Source organism: Rhinoderma darwinii, unplaced genomic scaffold (assembly GCF_050947455.1).
Source record: "Rhinoderma darwinii isolate aRhiDar2 unplaced genomic scaffold, aRhiDar2.hap1 Scaffold_724, whole genome shotgun sequence".
NCBI classification, from domain to species: Eukaryota; Metazoa; Chordata; class Amphibia; order Anura; family Rhinodermatidae; genus Rhinoderma; species Rhinoderma darwinii.
Window position 1 is genome coordinate 288,599 of NW_027464285.1, and position 18,605 is coordinate 307,203.

Sequence of the window (18,605 nt, forward strand, 5' to 3'; positions counted from 1 at the left end):
AAGATGTGTGATTACTGGGTACATTTCATTTGCACTTGGTGATACTCTTTCAGCAGGATTTGTACCTTGATCTCAGCTGATTGCCTAGAACATCTTCTACCCACAGAAATATACACAGATTCCACATGTTTATCTGACAAGTGTCTTAAACCAACTTTTCTTACTCTAATCTGGTTCGTTCTACCTGGGAAGGCCTCTCAAGGTCGGTTCTCTTTGTGTGTGGCGGGTATGATAAGGTTGGCACCAGTCTGCCAGGACTGTTCTGTAGGCAAATCAAACAGCTCTAACAGAATTTAGCAGCAACAGCTGTAAAACCTGGGACATACCAATTAGATCTTACCACGTCAATCCTTGCAGTCTTGGGGCATATGTGAGGTCATACACCATCAATACAAGTGCTATCAAGAATGCATTGGGCGCTACCGGTTTACCTTCCTTTATCCGTCCACATTCTGTTAGAATCTGGTTCTTACGCCTTCCGCTCCCAGTTGGACTCTTCCTGTGAAGAACAAGCTTTTCATCGCATAATCAGTAATTGATCTTAATCAGATAATTAACTTGAAGAAAAACATTAACAATGACAGATTTATTTTAAACGTTCACACTGGTCAGTAACTAAAACTGATACCTACAAACTGATTCTTCTTCTTTATATATATCTATACATACACATATACACAGCACAGAATTCTCTGCTCTAAAATTTCCCTTTCACAACAACAACAAAAATAAACAAATAAAAATGTTTTTGAATGGGAATATTCCGCTTCTGTACCTTTTATCTGACACATCCAACAGTCCAATGCTGAGGCTGGTCTAGAACTTTACATAAAACTTAACCTCCGTATTTAATATTCCCACAACACTTCTTAAATACAGTTATTAAACAAACTAACTTTGGGATAACCCTGTTCCCCTGTCACTTACACACAACGTCTGCAGTGGGGAAGATACTGGCTGGGCTTCAGGCCCCCCTGAGAACAGGTCTACACACACGAGCACATTGTCATACACTTCTTCCTCGGGTAGTTGTATGTTCTGCAGTCGGTGGGACGGGTAATCTGGCCGGGCTGCACTTTTCACAGGTACCTTTGCTGTTTTACCTATGAAATGCCGTGCGCACATCATGCCGGCTGCTACAAACCTAGCGGTGGCATTATTGTATCCAGGGACAAGCCAATTTACTGACAACTGACTGCACATACCCTTGTCAGTTCTGTCTTCTCTTGCTCTCTCAATTGGCTTACCCGATGATCCAATAAAGTTCCTACTACCAATGGGCCCATAATTGTGGGCGATGCCAAAAGCGTACCTAGAGTCAGTGTAAATGTCGGCCGTCTTACCTTCTGCCAGGTTACAGCCTCAGCGAGCACCTCCAGCTCCGCTCCTTGAGATGAACAAGAAGGTGAGAGTGGTTTCTGGGTAATTTACCTGGTGCCTTGTATCCTGTCTTGCACATACTGTATGAAGTATTTCTACATTACAAATTTACATTAAAAACCCACGTCACATATAGATAGAACATTTCAAAGGGGTGGCGTCTTCATCCTCTAAAATAAAACCAAATGTTATACACTTCTCCACACTCCTCTGATAATCCAGAACACTTTGAGAATCTCACTTTTATCACGTTCTGCAAATACTTGATTAATACAAAAACAAATAAAAATATATTACTGAAATCTGGCATAAAATAAACAATGTTCAGACAATTTTTTGTTTTGCCTTCTCCCCCATCTAAATCTGTAAAGACTCATCTGTGAGTGACCCCACACCTCTTGTGTAAATTTGCTGGAGGGGGAGGGTCTTTTACACATTACCTCATATTGGGTGGAGACTACAGAACAGCATACCCAGTGCCATATTCACCGTTCTGGAAAGATTTGGAACCATCTACACAGAAAAACCTCACCATTTAGGTTACTCTTCTACACATTTCATCTGGATTACTCATTGGGGTCTCAATTGTACCTGATCAGTTCCTTCACCATTCCCCCTTTTGTGGACTCTGCGAAAGTAATGTAGCAGAGTTCAAAACTACATCTCAACATAACAAAGTCGGGCACTAGTTTAACCCCCTGTACTGTACAACAGCTTGAAACAAAAATGACTTTTTCCTGACAAATACATTTTATCTTTACAATGACATAACTCATGTGTGAAATCAAAAACAAAACAATTGTAGTTAGTTATTCAATAAAACAGAAAATATTATATCTGATAACATTAATTACTGCAAACCAATAAACTGTATATAAAAATAGGGAACGGTGGGGGGCACATACATTTTCAAAACCCTGTGTCTCACAGTATCTATAGTTTAATACATCTGAATTAACATCAAAACACATTAAATCTGATTACATCATAACACATAAATATCGTAACTTTTATAAACAACAGCGCATGCGCAAAGAGAAGAAATGTATTTAGGTTTGTAGACATTACTGATATACATCTAAAAGCAGTGCATATTGAAATCCTTTTGTCTGCAGACTGCACCCAGTCAGCCCCCCCCCTCCTCCTCCCAAACGCAGCATACTACAGGGGGGGGGGGGGGGTCACACACTCATTCCTCACAGCTTCTAGTCTCACAATCTTAACCCTTTCAATGCCGGCAAAACAACATACGTATCTGCAATCATTCATCACACTATTGTATAGGAATTATCTACGTTCAAAACATCAAACACATAATCTGTAACAGTCCAATCTGTCGGCCACCATCTCTATATTATGATGACGTGTTGTTTCATCAGTGAACAGCGTCCCGCACACTAGAATGGAACCTAAAATAGAAAAGACACTGCAGCATGTGTTACAAATGACAAAATTAACAAGGCGATTATTTCATACTGAGTTGGTTGGGCCGGGCGTGGTCACATCAGGGGCAGGGGGGTTTCCTGCCCACAATGAGGACACACTCAACATGAGGTACGGACGCCATTACCGGGCGTTGGCTGGTCCTGTGTTTTCTAATACATATAACATACAATACCTTTCTTATTCCTAACTTCCTCTTCTGCAAATCCCTCTAAAGCACTTTCCATCAACTTACTACCTTTCAACTTCCCTTTGTTCTCCAGAATACCTTTTGCCCAATCTCCGGCTTGCAGCCGCCCTCCTCTATGGATTCCACACACTTCCATCAATTTCTTCATTTTACGGACGATCCTGGAGATTTGAATATGGACTGTAAACCATCCATTCTAACAGTCTATATTATACACGTAATTTATATAACAATTTTCGATCTGCAACTCTTGGTCTGGCCGGAAATATTACAATTTCGCAGTCTGCAACACTAAGTCTCGCCGAAATAGTACAATCTCTAGTCTGCAATGTATTTATTACATCTCGCTACGATATAACAATCTTTATCTAGACTCTCTGGCCTCGCTGGAAATATTAACATTTCGCAGTCTACAGCTCTCCGGTCTGTTATATTTTCTATCTAGTCCCTAATTACCCAGAGGATGATTAGTCGGGCGCGACTAAGGTCTCACAGGTTTGCGACCTCACAGCGGAAAATATCGCCTCTGTCGCCTGAGATAATCCAGGAAATCAACAAAAGGGTTCTACAGATCGCCACAAGACTGTCCACTAACACAGAAAAGTCGAAGATTTATAAAATCAACTGACTTACCGTGCTTAGTATGGAGATGATCAGACTCTTTCAGTGGGCAAGTTTGAGTCCTCTGTTTCACCCTGTGATTGTCGATTGTCCGGATTTTGATATTTCCACGAGTGAGGCCCCACGTTCGGGCGCCAAATGTCAGGTCCGTATTTCAGGGTATCTTCCTTTCCCCTGTTATTTCACACCGAATAACCACCTCTGTAAATTGAAAGCTGAAGGCATGCCTGGAAAGAAGTAAACCAGCCAAAGATGTTGGTACACAGCTTTCCCAAATCAGACAAGAAGCAAACTAACTTTATTCAGAACAAAGAAACACAGGAAAAGACACATGCCTCCTCCCTAGGGATGTGGGAGTGCCCAAGCCCCCACCGGCTTCTCAGCTGCAAGTTCTCAGACTCACTCTTCTTGCATTCCAGGGGGCGGTGTCTTCCATAGGTGTGTCCGACATGAACAAAGAACTTATTATATATCAGTATACTACACAAAGAACTGAAATGTATATACATATGTGTGATGATAATATTTTTGCAAAAAATATACATGGTAATGATCCCTGACAGCTTTACCTCAAAATTCTTATTTTTTTCAACAAATAAATGAGGAAAAGCACCCCAACATTTGTAAAGCAACTTCTCCAGCGTACGGAAATACCAAACATGTGGTCATAAACTGCTGTTTTGGCAAGCAGCAGGACTTGGAAGAGAAGGCACGCCATTTAGCTTTTGGAGTGCTGGATTGATTTCTCTGCACCATGTCGCATTTGTAAAGGTGCCAGTGCAGTGGAAGCCCCCCAAAAGTCACTCCATTTGGGAAACTACACACCTCAAGGAATTTTTCAAGTGGTATAGTGAGCAGTTTGACCCCATAGGTGTTTCATACACTGGGCAGTAAAATAATAAAATTTAGATTTTTTCAAATAAAATGTTGCTTTAGCCCCAAATTCATAATTTTCACAAGGGGTTAAAGGAGAAAAAGCACCCACAGTTTGTTACGCAATTTCTCCTGAATACGGCAATACCCCATTTGTGGAGATAAACTGCTGTTTGAGCACGTGGCGGGGCTCAAAAGGTAAAGAGCACCATGCAACATCTGAGGCCTACTACGATGGCATTTACTGCCCTGTGTCATGAAAACAGAGGCTCTGTGTGTCAAAACATTAGAAACCCAGAAAAGTGACCCCATTTAGGAAACTAAACCCCTCAAAGAATTCATCTACCGGTATAGTGAGAAGATTTAGATTGTAATGTAACACCTTTCAAGGTATTCATCTAGGGGTATAGTGAGAATTTTTAATTTGTGAAGTGACAACCCTCTAGGTATTCATCTAGGGGTATAATAAGAAATACTTTAATTTTAGTAAATAAGGAGGACAACCTGGAAAACCCGCAATGGAGGGAGAGGGAATGGCATGTCCTACTACCAACCTACCCACCATTCCATAAAATCCAGCCCAAAAAATAATTTGCAACCTAGGTGAGAGAGACACTCCCTCGGGTCCTTGGTATAGTGAGAATTTTTAGTTTTGTTTTAGGTGTTTTTTTACAAATTTTGAGTGATCAAATTTTAAATGGGGCTGGTCAGTAAAAAAATGAATAATTGGTCATGGCCAATATGGGAGACAGAAGAGGTGAATGAAGAATAAATAAATTAAAAATCCAATGAGGTATGATATATTTTGCACAGACTGGAATTTGTGGGACACGTCTCACATTGGTATGTGGTGTCCTTACGGATGCCTCGCTTGGTGCACACACTGCATTTTCTTGGGGGCTTCTGTTTTTTTTCAGTGGGTTGGATTTCTGTGGGGAAATGCTGACCGGGAATTATCCTGCTGACGGAAGAACCGGATGAACTGCCCTCCTCTTCCTGGTTACCAAATATCAGGGACTTGATGACCTCTTCCTGAAATTGCAGGAACGTATCCCCACTGCCGGCATATCTGTAGAGGACAAAGGCGTTGTCTGCTGCCATCTGTGTAAGATGCACAGACAGCTTTTTATACCATACCTTTGTCTTGCGCATGGCGTTGTATGGTTTTATGACCTGGTCAGACAGGTCAACGCCACCCATATATTTGTTGTACTCCTGTACGCAGAATAGTTTGGGAAATTGGGTGGTGGATCAGCGTACAGGGACAAGGCTGCCTCTGCTGTCATGAATGCTGGTCAGTATAAGGACGTCCCTTTTATCCCTATACTTCAGGAGGAGCAGATTGTCGCTGCAGACAGCTCCGCTCTCTCCTAATTTTAGGATCTGACCCAGCAAAGTTTTGGGGAGGCCCTTCTGATTTTTGCGGATTGTTCCGCACGCCAAGGTGGATCTGGACGAGAGAACTTTTAACAATGGGACACTATTGTAAAAGTTGTCCAGATAAAGATGATATCCTTTGCCAAGTAAAGGATGGATAAGATCACATACGATCTTTCCACTAATTCCTAGGAAGGTGGGGCATTCTGGGGGATCTATTTGGGAGTCTTTCCCCTCATAGACCCTAAAAGAGTAGGTGTAACCGGTGGCACTTGCGCACAGCTTGTAGAGTTTTATGCCATACCGGGCTCTTTTATTGGGTAGATACTGCCTAAAGTGCAGTCTACCCTTGAAGCGCAGTCTACCCTTGAAGCTGACTAGTGATTCATCCACCGAAATATTTTGTTGGGGGGTATAAAGTTGGGAAAAATTTTGGGAGTAGTGGGCAATTAATGGTCTTATTTTATATAGCCTATCAAAATTTGGGTCCTGTGGGGGTGGACACTGACTATTGTAATTTTAATGCAGGAACTTTACGATGGATTCGAATCGCTTCCCTGTGATTACTGTGCGGTAAAGGGGGGTGTTATATAAAATATCAGGGGACCAATAGTCTCTAATACTGGGCTTTTTTATGAGACCAAAACTTAAAAATATGCCCCAAAACTTCCGCAATTCAACTGGGTTTGTGGGGGTCCAATTTTGGCTTCTCCCATAAAAAGAGTCGGGGTTCTGGGCGATAAACTGTTCCGCATAGATGTTGGTCTGCTGGACAATTAATTCTGAAAAAAAAGTTTCAAATAATCAATGGGGCTGAAACCCGTAATTTCAATTTGAATGCCTGAGGGGGCTGTAAATTCAGGAACCTGAGGGGTACAATTGTCCGCAGCTTCCCAGGTCAGCTCAGGCAGAGCAGGACCTACTGCTCTTCTGCGCCGACTGGGAGATGCAGACTCAGCGTCACTGGATGCAGAGGAAGGTGGAAGCACGAGCTGTGCTTCACCTTCACTCGCGCTGTCCGTATCGGAACACAGCATTTCATATGCTTCCTCGGCTGTGAAGACTCTTTTGGCCACACTAACGAACTCTTGCTACCTAACTAACAAACAAATTTTTTTGTAACTTTTTTTTTCTTCATTTTTAAAAAAAATGTTTTAAAAAACTTTTATTTATCAAAAAATAAACCGCTACTCTCAACTGTGGAATGAGAACAGACCAGCGACCCTGCTGTATTCAATTAGTAAGGGTACCCTACCTAACAGGCAACTTGGGCAGTATCTAGGGACACAGCAGGGTGATGGCAACCGGGTACTGCGACAGGTGACAGATCACAGCACGGCAGAAGGACACTGTGGGGGACTGAAATGATATATATATATATATATTTATTTTTTTTTATTAACCAGTGGGCACCAAAGGGGGTGATCACTGGTTAGTGGGCAGAAAAGTGGCAGATCGCTGGGTTTTTTGGTTCTTTTTTTCACAATCTTCACTGTATTTGTACTTGTCTCCGACTCTGACAAGCTCTCTGACAGGAATGAGCTTGTCAGAGACGGAGATGCCGGCAAACCACTGCTCCTGCGCTGTGATTGGCTGGACAATCACAGCTCGTGCCGGCACGGGACCACTCTGATTGGTCCTGTGCCGCGAGTCCTGCTCTATGACAGTTGCGATCGGGACGCTGTCACCATGTCTGTTGAGATGGTGACAGTTTGAAGCTTGGGCGTAACTGTACGCCCGAATGCGTTAAATCACTTTCATTCCAGACGTACAGTCACTCCCAATCGCGGGAAGGTGTTAATGGCCTTTCCCTCAAAGGTAAGAAAAGACATTTGGGGAACTTTATTATTACATTTTATTTTTATTACACTATACATTTCCTCTGTAACTGGTGGTGCACAGTAGGGGAGATCAGCCGTGTTACACTGACTATGGTCACTGATAGGGCTGTGCTTGGTCTAGCTAGACCCTGCAGCAGGCTCCTACTACCCGCATCTCCGCAATCATGTGACCAGTCACATGACCACCGGGACCAATAGCGGAAGCAGCCTCTATTCTATAAATGTGTACATGAGTACAGAGTAGACAGAAGTGGTGAAAACTACTTGGATCTTCTGTCCGGGGTCCTTTGACGGACGGGCACCCAAAATTGTAATCCTGCCTGTGATGATAATGAGATGTATGCTGAGAAGTGATCTCTACAGAACAGGAAGGATCAGTCTATTATGGATGGTGGATCCTGTATTATCTATATATATACACTACCGTTCAAAAGTTTAGGGTTACTTAGAAATTTCCTTATTTTTGCAAGAAAAGCACAGTTTTTTTCAATGAAGATAACATTAAATTAATCAGAAATACACTCTATAGATTGTTAATGTGGTAAATGACTATTCTAGCTGCAAACGTCTGGTTTTTAATGCAATATCTACATAGGTGTATAGAGGCCCATTTCCAGCAACCATCACTCCAGTGTTCAAATGGTACATTGTGTTTGCTAACTGTGTTAGAAGGCTAATGGATGATTAGAAAACAGTTGAAAACCCTTGTGCAATTATGTTAGCACCGCTGTAAACAGTTTTGCTATAGAGGAGCTATAAAACTGACCTTCCTTTGAGCTAGTTGAGAATCTGGAGCATTACATTTGTGGGTTCGATTAAACTCTCCAAATGGCTAGAAAAAGAGAGCTTTCATGTGAAACTCGACAGTTTTTTCTTGTTCTTAGAAATGAAGGCTATTCCATGCGAGAAATTGCCAAGAAACTGAAGATTTCCTACAACGGTGTGTACTACTCCCTTCAGAGGACAGCACACACAGGCTCTAACCAGAGTAGAAAGAGACGTGGGAGGCCCCGCTGCACAACTGAGCAACAAGACAAGTACATTAGCGTCTCTAGTTTGAGAAATAGACGCCTCACAGGTCCTCAACTGGCAGCTTCATTAAATAGTACCCGCAAAACGCCAGTGTCAACGTCTACAGTGAAGAGGCGACTCCAGGATGCTGGCCTTCAGGGCAGAGTGGCAAAGAAAAAGCCATATCTGAGACTGGCTAATAAAAGGAAAAGATTAATATGGGCAAAAGCACACAGACATTGGACAGAGGAAGATTGGAAAAAAGTGTTATGGACAGACGAATCGAAGTTTGAGGTGTTTGGATCACACAGAAGAACATTTGTGAGACGCAGAACAACTGAAAAGATGCTGGAAGAGTGCCTGACGCCATCTGTCAAGCATGGTGGAGGTAATGTGATGGTCTGGGGTTGCTTTGGTGCTGGTAAAGTGGGAGATTTGTACAAGGTAAAAGGGATTTTAAATATGGAAGGCTATCACTCCATTTTGCAACGCCATGCCATACCCTGTGGACAGCGCTTGATTGGAGGCAATTTCATCCTACAACAGGACAATGACTCAAAGCACGCCTCCAAATGATGCAAGAACTATTAAGGGAAGAAGCAGGCAGCTGGTATTCTATCTGTAATGGAGTGGCCAGCGCAGTCACCAGATCTCAACCCCATAAAGCTGTTGTGGGAGCAGCTTGACTGTATGGTACGACGCAAGAAGTGCCCATCAAGCCAATCCAACTTGTGGGAGGGGCTTCTGGAAGCATGGGGTGAAATTTCTCCACATTACCTCAGCAAATTAACAGCTAGAATGCCAAAGGTCTGCAATGTTGGAATTGCTGCAAATGGAGCAATCCAAGACGAAAGCAAAGTTTGAAGGAGAAAATTATTATTTCAAATAAAAATCATTATTTCTAACCTTGTCAATGTCTGGACTATATTTTCTAGTCATTTTGCAACTCATTTGATAAATATAAGTGTAAGTTTTCATGGAAAACCCCAAACTTTTGAACGGTAGTGTATACCTTGATGTACTACTCACAGATTACATATATCCTGATGTACTCCTCACAGATTATATATACCCTGATGTACTCCTCACATATTACATATACCCTGATGTACTCCTCACATATTACATATATCCTGATGTACTCCTCACTGATGTACATATATCCTGATGTTCTCCTCACAGATTACATATACCCTGATGTACTCCTCACATATTACATATATCCTGATGTTCTCCTCACATATTACATATATCCTGATGTACTCCTCACATATTACATATACCTTGATGTACTACTCACAGATTACATATATCCTGATGTACTCCTCACAGATTATATATACCCTGATGTACTCCTCACATATTACATATACCCTGGTGTACTCCTCATATATTACATATACCCTGATGTACTCCGCGCAGATTACATATACCCTGATGTACTCCTCACATATTACATATACCATGATGTACTTCGCAGAGATTACATATATCCTGATGTACTCCTCACAGATTACATATACCCTGATGTACTCCTCACAGATTACATATACCCTGATGTACTCCTCAGAGATTACATATACCCTGATGTACTCCTCACATATTACATATACTCTGATGTACTCCGCACAGATTATATACACCCTGATGTACCTTGCACAGATTACATATACCTTGATGTACTCCTCACAGATTACATATACCCTGATGTACTCCTCACATCTTACATATACCCTGATGTACTCCTCACATCTTACATATACCCTGATGTACTCCTCACATATTACATATACCCTGATGTACTCCTCACATATTACATATACCCTGATGTACTCCGCACAGATTACATATATCCTGATGTATTCCTCACATATTACATATACCCTGATGTACTCCTCACATATTACATATACCCTAATGTACTCCGCACAGCTTACATATACCCTAATGTACTGCTCACATATTACATATACCCTGATGTACTCCTCACACATATTACATATACCCTGATGTACTCCGCACATATTATATATACCCTGATGTATACCTCACAGATTACATATACCCTTATGTAGTCCTCACAGATTACATATACCCTGATGTACTCCGCACATATTATATATACCCTGATGTATACCTCACAGATTACATATACCCTTATGTAGTCCTCACAGATTACATATACCCTGATGTACTCCTCATAGATTACATATACCCTGATGTACTCCTCACATATTACATATACTCTGATGTACTCCGCACAGATTATATACACCCTGATGTACCTTGCACAGATTACATATACCTTGATGTACTCCTCACAGATTACATATACCCTGATGTACTCCTCACATCTTACATATACCCTGATGTACTCCTCACATCTTACATATACCCTGATGTACTCCTCACATATTACATATACCCTGATGTACTCCTCACATATTACATATACCCTGATGTACTCCGCACAGATTACATATATCCTGATGTATTCCTCACATATTACATATACCCTGATGTACTCCTCACATATTACATATACCCTAATGTACTCCGCACAGCTTACATATACCCTAATGTACTGCTCACATATTACATATACCCTGATGTACTCCTCACACATATTACATATACCCTGATGTACTCCGCACATATTATATATACCCTGATGTATACCTCACAGATTACATATACCCTTATGTAGTCCTCACAGATTACATATACCCTGATGTACTCCGCACATATTATATATACCCTGATGTATACCTCACAGATTACATATACCCTTATGTAGTCCTCACAGATTACATATACCCTAATGTACTCCTGGGGGCTTGTTATCGTTTCTTTCTTTTTGAATATAATTTTTTTTTTAGCTAGAACTACTTTTTATTTCCACTGCTCAATTCTAATACATTCTATGTAACACCTGTGGAGTCAAAATGCTCACTGCAGCCCTAAATGCTCACCCTGAGGGGTGTAGAATCCAAAATGGGGTCATTTGGGGAGGGTCTCCATACCTCCCAACAGTCCCAGATTCCAGGTGGTGTCCCTATCGGCCGCTGGCATGTCCCGGTGTCAACTACATCTACGTTCTCAGGACGCAGATCAGGGCCAGCGTCCACACATGGTCGAACTGGGCAAATGCCGAGGCCCACTGCTCTTATAGGGGGTTCCACTCATCTGACGGGTGCTTTATGCTGCCCAGCTCAATTTCACTTTGCACAAACTAGGGGTCTTTCATATTTGTTCTCCAGTTTCTGCCGTTATACTGCCGCCGTGTGAGTTGCACCGCAAAGAGTCCAATAAGTCACATGGCACACTAGGGCCACATATGTCATATTACTAAAAACTGCAGAATCGGGGTAATAAATATTGAGCTGTGATTCTCTGTTATCATCTGCTGTGTTAGTGAAATAAAGGAATAAAATGATATCTGCAGAATAAGAAAGACATTCGGACATTTCACCTCCACTTTTTATGGGGGGGGGGTAATATATTGTCCCTTGTTGGTATTAATTTATCTGTCCTTTTGTTTTATGACGTTAGAAAATGTATACATTTACCAGCAATTGTTTATATTTTCAAGAAAAATGCCAAAAAGCCTCCAGACAGGTACAGAGTGATATATTCTGCAGATTATTACACCACTGACCTGTCTACAGATCTGCAGAACATTGCTCCTGTATCACATGACTGATATATGGTGATATATTCTGCAGATTATTACACCACTAACCTATATAGAGATCTACAGAACATTTCTCCTCTACCTCCTGACAGATCGTGATATATTCTGCAGATTATTACACCACTGACCTGTCTAGAGATCTGCAGAACATTGCTCTGTCCTCTCCACCTCCTGACAGATACATAGTGATATATTCTGCAGAGTATTACACCTATAACCTTCGGATCCCCATAGAACACAGGTTCCCTGGATAAATTCCCCAATCTAGAAATGAATACACTAAAAATGGTTAAAAAAAAATATGTTTATTATAGAATCTGGTAGAATTTGTGCGGTTTTCTGTGGCTCCGGCCCTTTAACATGCGATGATCGGTGAGATGAAGAGGGGGAGGGTCCTTCTTCACCCGTGGATATGGCCGCTAGTCCACCCTTACACAGCTCGATCCTGGATCAGAAGAAACTGAAAACGTTTTTCATATTTTCCAAAGCAAAAAAATTCACAAAACCTTCACCACAAGGAGAAGATGAAGACGAGCGGAAGACGTCAGACTTACTGGATCTCGCGTCTGCTCATCACTGGAGGAGTCTTCATGGGAATTTCTGATGGTTTAGGTGGTAAAGACCACAATATTGGGGTGACAACTGCAAAAAGAAACAAACAGAAATTCAGTGTCCAGGCAGCTGTAGAAGAGTCGTGAGGTGAGAAGATCATCAGTGGACGGCACTTACCTCACCTAAAGATGGTAAATGGGCCCTGAGCGGCAGATAGAAATAAGATGGCCGCTATCTCTCCCGGGGGTTGGGGGCCCTGATGGTAAATAGGCCCCAAGCGGCAGATGTTACTAAAATGGCCACTTTCTCTTTCGGGGGTTGGAGGCCCTGATGTTAACTGTAGCCCCCGAAAGATCGTCCATCTCCACATCAGCAGCTGCAAATTGGCGTCCGCCAACCTCCAGTTTGTCATCATTATCCTTCACTTCCTCCATCTCCAGGTCCTCCGGAAACTGGCGTCCACCAACTTCCATCTTCCCATCCTCCTTCTCCACGTCCTCCGGAAACTGGCGTCCGCCAACTTCCATCCTCTCGTGATCCTCCTCCATCTCCACGTCCTCCGGAAACTGGCGTCCGCCAGCTTCCATCCTCTCGTGATCCTCCTCCTTCTCCACGTCCTCCGGAAACTGGCGTCCGCCAACTTCCATCCTCTCGTGATCCTCCTCCATCTCCACATTCTCCGGAAACTGGCGTCCGCCAGCTTCCATCCTCTCGTGATCCTCCTCCATCTCCACGTCCTCCGGAAACTGGCGTCCGCCAACCTCCATCTTCCCGTCCTTCTTCTCCATCTCCACGTCCTCCGGAAACCGGCGTCCACCAACTTCCATCCTCTCGTGATCCTCCTCCATCTCCACGTCCTCCGGAAACTGGCGTCCGCTAACTTCCATCTTCTCGTGCTCCTCCTCCATCTCAACGTCCTCCGGAAACTGGCGTCCGCCAACCTCCATCTTCTCTATAACACTCCTCATTGGAAACATCTTCACCATCCCCTTCTTCTTATAAGACACGTCCATGATGAGAGCCAGCAACAGAAACTGACACCGCGGTCAATGTGTGATCCCAATTTATAAACTTGATGTCACAACATGAGGGCCATTATGTGCAAACGGAACGCATGCAGATCACAGGCCCCGCCCTTCACATGACATCACGCTCAGATTCTCTAGAGGACGTCACGCTCAGAGAAATAGAATCTGCCCACATTCTAGATGACATCACAAGAAGCGTATCCCAGTGAACCGTTACAACAGAGCGGCCATATATAACGTAATATGGTAGAAGAATACAGACAGTAGGGGGTTTTAAATTTAAAAAAATTACACCGTTCACTGTGTGAGTCAAATAATGCTATATTGTAATAGTTCTGGACTTTTACCGATGCAGCGATACCAATTTTGTTATTATTTTTACATTGTGCTTGGGGAAAAATGGGAAAAGTTTTTTTTTAACTTTAAATTTATTTTTTTACACCCATTTTATTAGTTCCCCTAGGGGACTTGAACCAGTGATCATTAGATCGCTGGTACAATACACTGCAATACATGGATGAGTTACGGAAACAGCGTAACTCGCTGAGCTACGCTGTTTCCGGAACTCCCATAGTAGTGAATGTCAGTTATAGAAGCAGCGTAGCATGCTACGCTGTTTCCGTAACTACTATTCAGTTCTATGGGAGTTGCGGAAACTGCGTAGCTCAGAGAGTTACGCTGTTTGCGTAACTCGAACATGTAACCAGAAAGTGAAGTGGCCGGAAGACCGCGGAGCCGGGTAAGATGGAATGGGGCTTAGGGGGCCCCGTTCTAGAGATATTACACCTGTGGATATGTCATAAATGTCCTTCGTAGGAAAACCAATATAAATGCCGCGGTCGCTATTGACCGCAGTATTTAACTAGTTAAACAGCGCCATCACTGTTCCTAGCCGTTAGTGCAGCGTGTCAGAAGCTGACACCTGCAGTGTATGGGGCAGGCTCAGCGCGTGAGCCCGCTCCATACATCATCAAAAATATGTTTATTATAGAATCTGGTAGAATTTCTGTGCGGTTTTCTGTGGCTCCGGCCCTTTAACATGCGATGATCGGTGAGATGAATAGGGGGAGGGTCCTTCTTCACCCGTGGATATGGCCGCTAGTCCACCCTTACACAGCTCGATCCTGGATCAGAAGAAACCGAAAACGTTTTTCATATTTTCCAAAGTCGGATCCTAGAAAAGGAAAAAATACAAATAAGCAAAAAAATTCACAAAACCTTCACCACAAGGAGAAGATGAAGACGAGCGGAAGACGTCAGACTTACCGGATCTCGCGTCTGCTCATCACTGGAGGAGTCTTCATGGGAATTTCTGATGGTTTAGGTGGTAAAGACCACAATATTGGGGTGACAACTGCAAAAAGAAACAAACAGAAATTCAGTGTCCAGGCAGCTGTAGAAGAGTCGTGAGGTGAGAAGATCATCAGTGGACGGCACTTACCTCACCTAAAGATGGTAAATGGGCCCTGAGCGGCAGATAGAAATAAGATGGCCGCTATCTCTCCCGGGGGTTGGGGGCCCTGATGGTAAATAGGCCCCAAGCGGCAGATGTTACTAAAATGGCCACTTTCTCTTTCGGGGGTTGGAGGCCCTGATGTTAACTGTAGCCCCCGAAAGATCGTCCATCTCCACATCAGCAGCTGCAAATTGGCGTCCGCCAACCTCCAGTTTGTCATCATTATCCTTCACTTCCTCCATCTCCAGGTCCTCCGGAAACTGGCGTCCACCAACTTCCATCTTCCCATCCTCCTTCTCCACGTCCTCCGGAAACTGGCGTCCGCCAACTTCCATCCTCTCGTGATCCTCCTCCATCTCCACGTCCTCCGGAAACTGGCGTCCGCCAGCTTCCATCCTCTCGTGATCCTCCTCCTTCTCCACGTCCTCCGGAAACTGGCGTCCGCCAACTTCCATCCTCTCGTGATCCTCCTCCATCTCCACGTTCTCCGGAAACTGGCGTCCGCCAGCTTCCATCCTCTCGTGAGCCTCCTCCATCTCCACGTCCTCCGGAAACTGGCGTCCGCCAACCTCCATCTTCCCGTCCTTCTTCTCCATCTCCACGTCCTCCGGAAACCGGCGTCCACCAACTTCCATCCTCTCGTGATCCTCCTCCATCTCCACGTCCTCCGGAAACTGGCGTCCGCTAACTTCCATCTTCTCGTGCTCCTCCTCCATCTCAACGTCCTCCGGAAACTGGCGTCCGCCAACCTCCATCTTCTCTATAACACTCATCATTGGAAACATCTTCACCATCCCCTTCTTCTTATAAGACACGTCCATGATGAGAGCCAGCAACAGAAACTGACACCGCGGTCAATGTGTGATCCCAATTTATAAACTTGATGTCACAACATGAGGGCCATTATGTGCAAACGGAACGCATGCAGATCACAGGCCCCGCCCTTCACATGACATCACGCTCAGATTCTCTAGAGGACGTCACGCTCAGAGAAATAGAATCTGCCCACATTCTAGATGACATCACAAGAAGCGTATCCCAGTGAACCGTTACAACAGAGCGGCCATATATAACGTAATATGGTAGAAGAATACAGACAGTAGGGGGTTTTAAATTAAAAAAAATTACACCGTTCACTGTGTGAGTCAAATAATGCTATATTGTAATAGTTCTGGACTTTTACCGATGCAGCGATACCAATTTTGTTATTATTTTTACATTGTGCTTGGGGAAAAATGGGAAAAGTTTTTTTTTAACTTTAAATTTATTTTTTTACACCCATTTTATTAGTTCCCCTAGGGGACTTGAACCAGTGATCATTAGATCGCTGGTACAATACACTGCAATACATGAATGAGTTACGGAAACAGCGTAACTCGCTGAGCTACGCTGTTTCCGGAACTCCCATAGTAGTGAATGTCAGTTATAGAAGCAGCGTAGCATGCTACGCTGTTTCCGTAACTACTATTCAGTTCTATGGGAGTTGCGGAAACTGCGTAGCTCAGAGAGTTACGCTGTTTGCGTAACTCGAACATGTAACCAGAAAGTGAAGTGGCCGGAAGACCGCGGAGCCTAATAAGATGGAATGGGGCTTAGGGGGCCCCGTTCTAGAGATATTACACCTGTGGATATGTCATAAATGTCCTTTGTAGGAAAACCAATATAAATGCCGCGGTCGCTATTGACCGTAGTATTTAACTAGTTAAACAGCGCCATCACTGTTCCTAGCCGTTAGTGCAGCGTGTCAGAAGCTGACACCTGCAGTGTATGGGGCAGGCTCAGCGCGTGAGCCCGCTCCATACATCATCAAAAATATGTTTATTATAGAATCTGGTAGAATTTCTGTGCGGTTTTCTGTGGCTCCGGCCCTTTAACATGCGATGATCGGTGAGATGAAGAGGGGGAGGGTCCTTCTTCACCCGTGGATATGGCCGCTAGTCCACCCTTACACAGCTCGATCCTGGATCAGAAGAAACCGAAAACGTTTTTTATATTTTCCAAAGTCGGATCCTAGAAAAGGAAAAAATACAAATAAGCAAAAAAATTCACAAAACCTTCACCACAAGGAGAAGATGAAGACGAGCGGAAGACGTCAGACTTACCGGATCTCGCGTCTGCTCATCACTGGAGGAGTCTTCATGGGAATTTCTGATGGTTTAGGTGGTAAAGACCACAATATTGGGGTGACAACTGCAAAAAAAAACAAACAGAAATTCAGTGTCCAGGCGGCTGTAGAAGAGTCGTGAGGTGAGAAGATCATCAGTGGACGGCACTTACCTCACCTAAAGATGGTAAATGGGCCCTGAGCGGCAGATAGAAATAAGATGGCCGCTATCTCTCCCGGGGGTTGGGGGCCCTGATGGTAAATAGGCCCCAAGCGGCAGATGTTACTAAAATGGCCACTTTCTCTTTCGGGGGTTGGAGGCCCTGATGTTAACTGTAGCCCCCGAAAGATCGTCCATCTCCACATCAGCAGCTGCAAATTGGCGTCCGCCAACCTCCAGTTTGTCATCATTATCCTTCACTTCCTCCATCTCCAGGTCCTCCGGAAACTGGCGTCCACCAACTTCCATCTTCCCGTCCTCCTTCTCCACGTCCTCCGGAAACTGGCGTCCGCCAACTTCCATCCTCTCGTGATCCTCCTCCATCTCCACGTCCTCCGGAAACTGGCGTCCGCCAACTTCCATCCTCTCGTGATCCTCCTCCATCTCCACGTCCTCCGGAAACTGGCGTCCGCCAACCTCCATCTTCCCGTCCTTCTCCATCTCCACGTCCTCCGGAAACTGGCGTCCACCAACTTCCATCCTCTCGTGATCCTCCTCCATCTCCACGTCCTCCGGAAACTGGCGTCCGCTAACTTCCATCTTCTCGTGCTCCTCCTCCATCTCAACGTCCTCCGGAAACTGGCGTCCGCCAACCTCCATCTTCTCTATAACACTCATCATTGGAAACATCTTCACCATCCCCTTCTTCTTATAAGACACGTCCATGATGAGAGCCAGCAACAGAAACTGACACCGCGGTCAATGTGTGATCCCAATTTATAAACTTGATGTCACAACATGAGGGCCATTATGTGCAAACGGAACGCATTTAGATCACAGGCCCCGCCCTTCACATGACATCACGCTCAGATTCT

The 18,605-nt window shown here is 43.9% G+C and overlaps 1 long non-coding RNA gene across 1 annotated transcript in view; it reads right to left on the minus strand.

Moving 5' to 3' along the window:
- Nucleotides 1–2,599: 2,599 nt before the first annotated feature.
- LOC142729581 (uncharacterized) overlaps nt 2,600–18,605 on the minus strand; it is a 42,599-nt gene continuing 26,593 nt past the window's right edge. The window contains exons 2-3 of the long non-coding RNA XR_012878369.1: nt 3,647–3,861; nt 2,600–3,174 (exon numbers count right to left, since the gene is read on the minus strand). This is a non-coding gene — a long non-coding RNA (uncharacterized LOC142729581). The remainder of the gene's footprint in view (nt 3,175–3,646; nt 3,862–18,605) is intronic.